The sequence below is a fragment of the Solanum stenotomum genome, chromosome 4, assembly GCF_019186545.1.
Source record: "Solanum stenotomum isolate F172 chromosome 4, ASM1918654v1, whole genome shotgun sequence".
NCBI lineage: Eukaryota > Viridiplantae > Streptophyta > Magnoliopsida > Solanales > Solanaceae > Solanum > Solanum stenotomum.
In genome coordinates, this window is record NC_064285.1 from 20963064 (window position 1) to 20971804 (window position 8741).

Below are 8741 nucleotides of genomic sequence, written 5' to 3' on the forward strand. Positions count from 1 at the left end.
TGCTAGTAATATCAATTCTTTCCTAGTGTATTACATGCAAAGTGATAAGTTAGGTATCTCTAATTCCTTGGTCCGCCAACTAGAGAATTTCACCCCACACCTTGGTCCAGCTACGTGTGTATAATTTACTATCCCTTACCTTTACCTCATATTAGACATCATATCGATGTATGACTTAGTTTTCACCCTCGCACCAATCAACATTAGACTATTAGATTGTATCACACTAAATCTATGTTGATAATTCTTTTCTTATTAATTACCTCCTTGGTCTGGCAAGTAGCAACAAAGCGAGATCTAACGTGTGCACTCGTTAAAAAGAATTCTAAATGAAAGAATTATCAATGCATGCAACAACACTATTCAAGAATTTCTTAGTTACTATTCATACTTTGTTAATCGCTCATGGTTCCCACAACCCTAGTTGTGGATTTAGTCACTCATAGTAGCAAGAACACAATTCATATTTTTAGATGAAGAAATCATGAACTTACGTAATGAGATGAATAAACCCAAAATCTCAACTTGAATTTGAAAGTCAAAATCTTCAAAACGAACTTAGGAAATCAAGAATTGCAAAAACTACAAGTTAATCTCCAAAGCCAAAAACTAGAACTAAAAGTAATAAAGTCTAACCCCAAAAACGAGGTTTACATGCTCTATATATAGAAAAATATGTCCTAACTTAACATGAAACGAAATAAGGAAATAATGTTTCAGGATGCAGTTTCAATCGACAATACTAACCTACGGACCATGGATTGATCTACGGTCCGTAGGTCCCTTCCGTGACTCAGGACATAGGCAAATTTCTAACTTCAAAATCTTCAAATCTCTGAACCAAACAACAAATCCATAAAGTTTAGTTTATTTCTGGATCGTAGGGAGTAAGTGGTTCTCCTTGACTCCGTATACTTGGCATACACTAGAGTGGGAGCCTGAGAGAGACAAAAACAAAAGGAAAAGTAAAATTAGGAAATATTTGACTAAAATTCATTAATGTAGTTAAACTTAATCTAAAAGACCAATTCCCCGACAACGGCGCCAAAATTTGATACACTCAAATTACACCTCCCTAAAGAAGTATAAGCGATCATTATCAAGTGATGAACCCAATTGTAGGTTTGGATCGATCCCATGAGGAATATGGTTTAGACTTAACTTTAACCCACGATTATATTCGTTTAGTCAACGTACTTCCGAAACAAATAATTAAAAGGGGGGATTTGTGAAACAAATTCAGGAAATTATGTAAGTATTCAGTGAGCAAGATTCAAACTTTTGTTGTTATCAAGATGAGAGAGAAACTAGGGTGTACGTGTTCCCTTTAAGCTCATAACATGGTAATCCTAGTAATAGCAATTCTTTCCTAGTGTATTACATGCAAAGTGATAAGTTAGGTATCTCTAATTCCTTGGTCCGACAACTAGAGAATTTCACCCCACACCTTAGCCCGGCTACGTGTGTATAATTTACTAATCCTTACCTTTACCTCATATTAGACATCACATCGATGTATGTCTTAGTTTTCACCCTTGCACCAATCGACATTAGACTATTAGATAGTATCACACTAAATCTATGTTGATAATTCTTTTCTTATTAACTACCTCCTTGGTCCGGCAAGTAGCAACAAGGTGAGTTCTAACGCGTGCACTCGTTAAAAAAAATTCTAAACGAAAGAATTATCAATGCATGCAACAACACTATTCAAGAATTACTTAGTTACTATTCATACTTTGTTAATCGCTCATGGTTCCCACAACCCTAGTTGTGGATTTAGTCACTCATAGTAGCAAGAACACAATTCATATTTTTAGATGAAGAAATCATGAACTTACGTAATGAGAAGAATAAACCTAGAATCTCAACTTGAATTTCAAAGTCAAAATCTTCAAAACGAACTTAGGAAATCAAGAATTGCTAAAACTGCAAGTTAATCTCCAAAGCCAAAAACTAGAACTAAAAGTAATAAAGTCTAACCCCAAAAACGAGGTTTACATGCCATATATATATATATATATAGAAAAATAAGTCCTAACTAAAAAGGAAACGAATTAAGGAAATAATGTTTCAGGACGCGGTTTTGATCGATGATACTGACCTCCAGACCATGGATTGATCTACGGTCCATAGGTCCCTTCCGTGACTTAGGACATAGGCAAATTTCTAACTTCAAAATCTTCAAATCTCTGAACCAAACAACGGATCACCAGTAGAGACTGTGGATTGATCTACGGTCCGTGGATCCTCCTCTGTAGCTCCATACTTAGAATCTTCAAAATCAGGTACTGGAACCTCTCTCTGAATCATTTGATGGATCAGCAGTACGGTCCGTAGATCAATCTACGGTCCGTCGATTGAAACCGTGGTTCCACACTTGGTCAAAAATTCCCTGATCTTCCTCCATGCCTTGCTAGTCCATCTATGATCATCATCTACGGAACATGAATTGACCCACGGTCCGTGAATCACATCCGTAATGGTCTTTTCTGTACATTCCTCAGTTATGTCACTACAAGAAAAAAAGTTTGTTAAGACCAACATTTAGTGACGAGCTAGTAATCCCTTCCCTAATGATATATGTATTGGGACGATATTATATTCTGGTCCTTATATATATATTTTATAGTGAAGATACTAAATCCGGTCCCTAAAGAACTTAATAACTGGTCCCAAATTTTAATTGAAGGAATTAGCGGGAATTACATCCACCAAAATTTAATACTGAAATATTAAAAAAATAAACTTGTAATTTGTTTTAACCAAAATTTTGGCGCTAAGTGTTTTTTCATTAGCCAAAAAAAAAGACCCGCTCTTTTTTTCAGAAAATTAATAAACATATGTGGAATAGGAATAGTCTTTCCTTCTTCCTTTTTTCAGAATAGTGTATATGGTCGCAACCCTAGCTTTCTTCAAATCATCACCTCATCAATAAGATTGCTTCGACACTGCCCAATCTCAACGCAGTGAATATATTTTCATAGCAGCGTTGTCTTCTTCATTGTGTAGCTGCTGCATATAGTTGTGAAAAAATAGATTTTCAAGTTTGTTTCCTCTTATAAATCGAGTTGCTTGTTTCTTCCATTGATTGATTGATGCATTTTTTCTTATTTTATTCAAGTTAGTCTTCTTCTTCTTCCCCTTTTCTTACATAATAGGTTAAAACTTTCATAATATGCTCTGTTTTCTTCCTTAGAATCAGTAAAAGATTATTGGATTGTGGTTTCTAATAGTTGACTCGATTTTGCCAGTGAATTTTCAGAGCACCTTTGTCTTCTTCATTGTGTAGTTGCTGCTTAGCTGCGAAAAAAAGGAATTCCAGGTTTGTTTCCTCTTCTAAATCGAGTTTCTTGCTTCTTCCATAAATTGTATTGATGGATTTTTTTGCTGTTTTACTCAAGTTAGTCATCTTCTTCTTCCTCTTTTCTAACATTAAATAGGTTAAAAGTTTCAAAATCTGCTATGTTTTCTTATTTGTCAGTAAAAGATTATTGGGTTGATAATTCTAATATATTTGACTCAATTTTGTTGTTTTCTTGTTTCTTGATCATCAGTATTGGACAAGGAAATCTGCTATGTTTTTGTATTTGTCAGTGAAAGATTATTGGGTTGAGCATTCTAATATATATAGTTGACTCGATTTTGATGTTTTCTTGTTTCTTGATCATCAGTATTGGACAAGGAATGGTTTTAAAACAGAGTATAAGGAGTAAGCAATTGAACTAATAATTTGGCAGTGTTTTTTTTAAGTACAAACATGCACAGAACTCTTGTTGAACAGGAAAAATCTCTCCATCTGACAATTATATTATCCATCTATATTTGACAACAGATGCGACTAATAAAAACTTACCTTTATATCAGAAAACAACATCCTCATCTTTCTGTGAAACATGGGACAGTAAGTTATGGGCTGAACCAAGCGAAATACCTCTCTTCAAAGAAATATCTTCAGCAGCCTTCTCTGCTGCATATAGCCTGGCAGCAGCCATCTGTTTCTCTACCTCCCTCTTTTTGTAACCTTGTATCTTCTTCAAACGGAAGAAATTCTCCCTTTCCAGTTCATTAAGTTCCCCCTTGATGTAAAGAACCATGTTCTCCAACCGAGGCTTCACAACATTCTCCAAGGCATTGACCCTCCGATTTGACAGTATGTTGTATTTGAAAATCCTAATTATTTTGTGAATAACATATATTTGCATAATCCCAATGTTTCTGTTGTTTATGAATATCGACAGCTAAATGTATGTGGGGAACTAGAGATTTTAATCTCTATTAAGTCTTGCTTATGAGTTTCCAGAGACTAACTCCATGTGGGGTTTTAGCGATTATGTGTTTCAGGAAGTAAAAAAAAAATTGTAGCTTGTAACGATGTATATAGGATAACATTCCCTATCATTTTTTCAAGTTATATTCATCTCTTTTATGATTGCTTTTGCAGGTTTTATCTATAGACAATTATTTTATGTAAAGTGCATATAATTTTTTTAAAAAAATTAATTATTGTATGAATAACATACTAGTTTCACATCTTTAGTGATTTTGTAATTTTCTTAGTCCTTTCTTCATGTACTGTTTGAAGATTCAAGTAAACTAACTATTTAGTAACTATAAACAAGTAGTTTTCTTAGTATCAAATGACTATTTAGATAATCTTATGTCGTAATATATATTGTTTTGTGTAATTACTTGCTCCAATCTTTGGTAGGCTTAAAGGAAAATCATGTTTTAGGAACTAACATCTTAGCTCTATAAGTAAACTTATAATCTTTTATAATTCTTAGTGACATCTATCCTTAGATTTCAACCCTATTGTGTTTATCTGATCGTAAAAAGTTGTTTGCATCTTATATTTTTTGTTATTCTTCATATTTTTAAAAGAATTTTTTATGTCCTCATAAAGGTTATGGCACCTAGTAAGCAGTGGATGTAACTTGTTGATAATCGTCTCGATGAAATCTACTTGATCGGTGTGCAAACGCTTTTGGATTATGCTTTTCAAAAAACAGGAGAAGAATATGAAATACGATGTCTGTGTGTCAAATGTTACAATACAACTTTAGGAACTTGTAAAACAGTTGAGACACATTAGCTAGTACATGGAATAATTCGCAATTATACGTTTTGGTATCATCTTGGAGAACGTTTGGGTGAGCCATTATCAGAATTAGAATATAAAGATGAAGAACAAGACGATGATGCAATAGAAGAATGTGAGAGTGAAGATGAAGTAGAAGAACTATTGAGAGACCTATATCCTAATCTTGATGGAGGAACTACACATACTGATGACTTACTTGAAGAGGAACCAAATGATGAAGCAAAAAGGTTTTACAGCCTATTGAAGGATTTTGAGTTGCCATTATACCAAAATTCAAAAGCTTCAAAGCTTTCCACTTTGATCAAATTGCTTCATATCAAAAGTATGGGTCGTTGGAGTAATGCATCATTTACAATGCTATTGAAAATGTTGAAAGAGGAGTTGTTGCCTGATGGTGCTAATTTGCCAAATTCATATTATGAGGCAAAGAAGATAATTAAAGAACTTGGTCTTTCATACGATAAGATTGATGCTTGTACTAATGATTGCATGTTATACTGGAAGAAGGATAGCTTACTTGACTCTTGCAAAGTTTGTGGTGCGTCGAGATAGAAAATAAATACACATAGCGGGGAAACAAGGAATAAAAAAGGTAAAAAGATAGCATTAAAGAGGTTACACTATTTTCCTTTAAAGTATAGACTTCGGATATTGTTTATGTCTACCAAGACATCTACTTTGATGACATGGCATAAGGATAAAAGAGTTGAAGATGGAATGATGAGGCACCCGGCTGATTCAATGGCATGGAAGTCATTTGATGAACTTCATCCTTCATTTGCGGCCGAGCCTCGAAATGTTTGACTTGGACTTGCTAGTGATGGATTTCAACCATTCCGAAATTCAAAAACCTCACATAGCATTTGGCCTGTGGTTCTTCTTCCTTATAATTTACCACCTTGGTTGTGTATGAAGCAAGAAAAATTTATTTTGTCAATGCTTATTCCAGGTCCAAATGGTCCAGGAGATGCAATTGATACATATCTTCAGCCTTTAATAGAGGAATTGAAGGAGTTGTGGGAAGTTGGTATCGAGACCTATGATGCATCAACTAAGCAAAGTTTTAAGTTGCATGCTTCTTTATTATGGACCATCAATGACTTTCCAGCATATGGAAATTTATCGGGATGGAGTACAAAAGGAAAATTGGCATGCCCATGTTGCAATAAAGACACTTCCTCAATTCGATTATCTAAGGGTAAGAAGCAGTGTTTTATGGGTCATCGTCGTTATCTTTCTCAAAATCACAAATGGCGAAGTGAGAAGGGCTCATTTGATGGTACAATAGAGAAAAGGCCTCCACCAAAAGTGTGTTCCGGTATTGAGATACTTAATCAAGTGCAAGATCTTGAAGGGGTACAGTTATCAAAGGATCCTAAGATAAAAAAGAAGATATCACATGAAAATTGAATGGATAATTGGAACAAGAAAAGTATCTTTTTTGAACTTTCATATTGGAAGTGTCTCTTATTGCGACATAATTTGGATGTTATGCATATTGAGAAAACATATGTGATAATATCATGGGGACAATTATGAATATCAAAGGAAAGACCAAGGACACAATTAACACTCGATTAGATTTACAAGAGATGAACATTATGCCAGAATTGCACCCTATCCAAAAAGGGGAGAAAATTGAAATTCCAAAAGCATGCTACACATTGTCTCCCAAAGATAAGCACAAATTGTGCCTTTTCTTAAAGAATCTAAAGGTTCCTGATGGTTTTTCATCCAATATTTCTCAATGTGTGAACCTGAAAGATCACAAGATATCTGGATTGAAAAGTCATAATTGTCATGTTCTCTTGCAACATCTACTCCCTCTTGCACTTTGTGGTATGTTGTCCAAAGAAGTGTGGGAACCTCTTATTGAATTGTCTATATTTTTTAGTGTGCTTGGATAAAAAAAGTTGAGAATTGAAAACTTGGAGCATATTGAAGCACAAATACCCATAACACTTTGCAAGTTGGAAAAGGTCTTTCCTCCTTCATTTTTTGATGTCATGGTGCACTTACCTGTTCATTTAACTATTGAAGCTAAGATTGCTGGACCGATTCATTATCAGTGGATGTATCCTGTGGAGCGATGGTTATATTTTTTAAAATCTCTCATTGGTAATAGGGCATATCCAGAAGGTTGTATTGCAGAGGGCTCATTGCAAATGAATGTATGACTTTATGTTCAAGGTATTTGCATAGAGTTGACACAAGATTCAATCGTCCTGAACGAACTTATGATGGTGGTTTAAAATAATCGAATGGTGGTTAATCTATTTTTAGTCAACCTAGAAAAACTCTAGGAGCTAAAGATCCATGTGAGCTTGAAACATATGAACTAGAACAAGCATATATATACATATTGAAGAATTGTGAAGAAGTTTTACCATATCTCAAGTATGAAGATTTCTTTTATATCATCTCATTAATTTTATTTCTTTTAGGTTAGTTAATTTTCAGTACGAGACTTATGGTTCACTTCAATTTTGTAGAGAGTTTGCACAAACTCATGAGAATGCACGACACTTGTTTGATGCAGAATGGAGCCGACAATTTATTGAATGGTTTAAAGATAGGGTAAGTAATACATAAATATCAAAATTTGATATTTTAATATTCTAATACTCATTCTAAAATATTAAATGTTATCTTGTTGATAGGTCGCACAATTGCACAAACAAGATGATAGTCAGATCATGGAAGATCTACTCTCACTTTCACGTGGTCCCACTAAATATTCAACGTGTTCTAATGGTTATGTCGTTAATGGNAATGGTTTAAAGATAGGGTAAGTAATACATAATTATCAAAAGTAGATATTTTAATATTCTAATACTCATTCTAAAATATTAAATGTTATCTTATTGATAGGTCGCACAATTGCACAAACAAGATGATAGTCAGATCATGGAAGATCTACTCTCACTTTCACGTGGTCCCACTAAATATTCAATGTGTTCTAATGGTTATGTCGTTAATGGATATAGATTTCATGTAGAAGATTGTGATAACAAGTTAAGGACTCAAAATTGTGGTGTTGTTGTATTGGGTGAGAATGATGAAGACAGTGAGAACCTTGATTATTATGGAGTTTTAACAGATGTGATTGAGTTGCAATTTGTCATGGATAGAAGAGTGATTTTATTTCGATGTAATTGGTTCGATGTGTATGATGAAATAAAAGGAGTTAAAAAGGATGAGTATGAATTTGTGAGTGTTAATCCAAGTAGATTTTTGAAAATAAATGAGCCATTTATTTTAGCGAATCAAGCATCTCAAGTGTTTTATGCTAATGATAATTCCAACAAAGGTTGGAAAGTAGTGAGGAAGACTCAACCTCGTGATTCTTTTGAGATTGTGGAACAAATGGATGATGATATTATAGAGTTAGGAAGTCCTTCCCAAAAGAAAAGAAAAAGAACTAATGAGGTGAAGTATGTTTTATGAATTAGTATTTCATTATTCAACGTTATGATGACACAATTTCTTTTATTACTACATAATTAGACGTTTTTTAGGTTTAAGTTTTAATGTTTTGGCTCATTTTGCAGGTTCAGGATGAAATCATTGAAGACTGAAAATGAGGCTGATTCTAATATGAAGAGTACTATAAGATTTACATTTGTTGTGCCTGGTG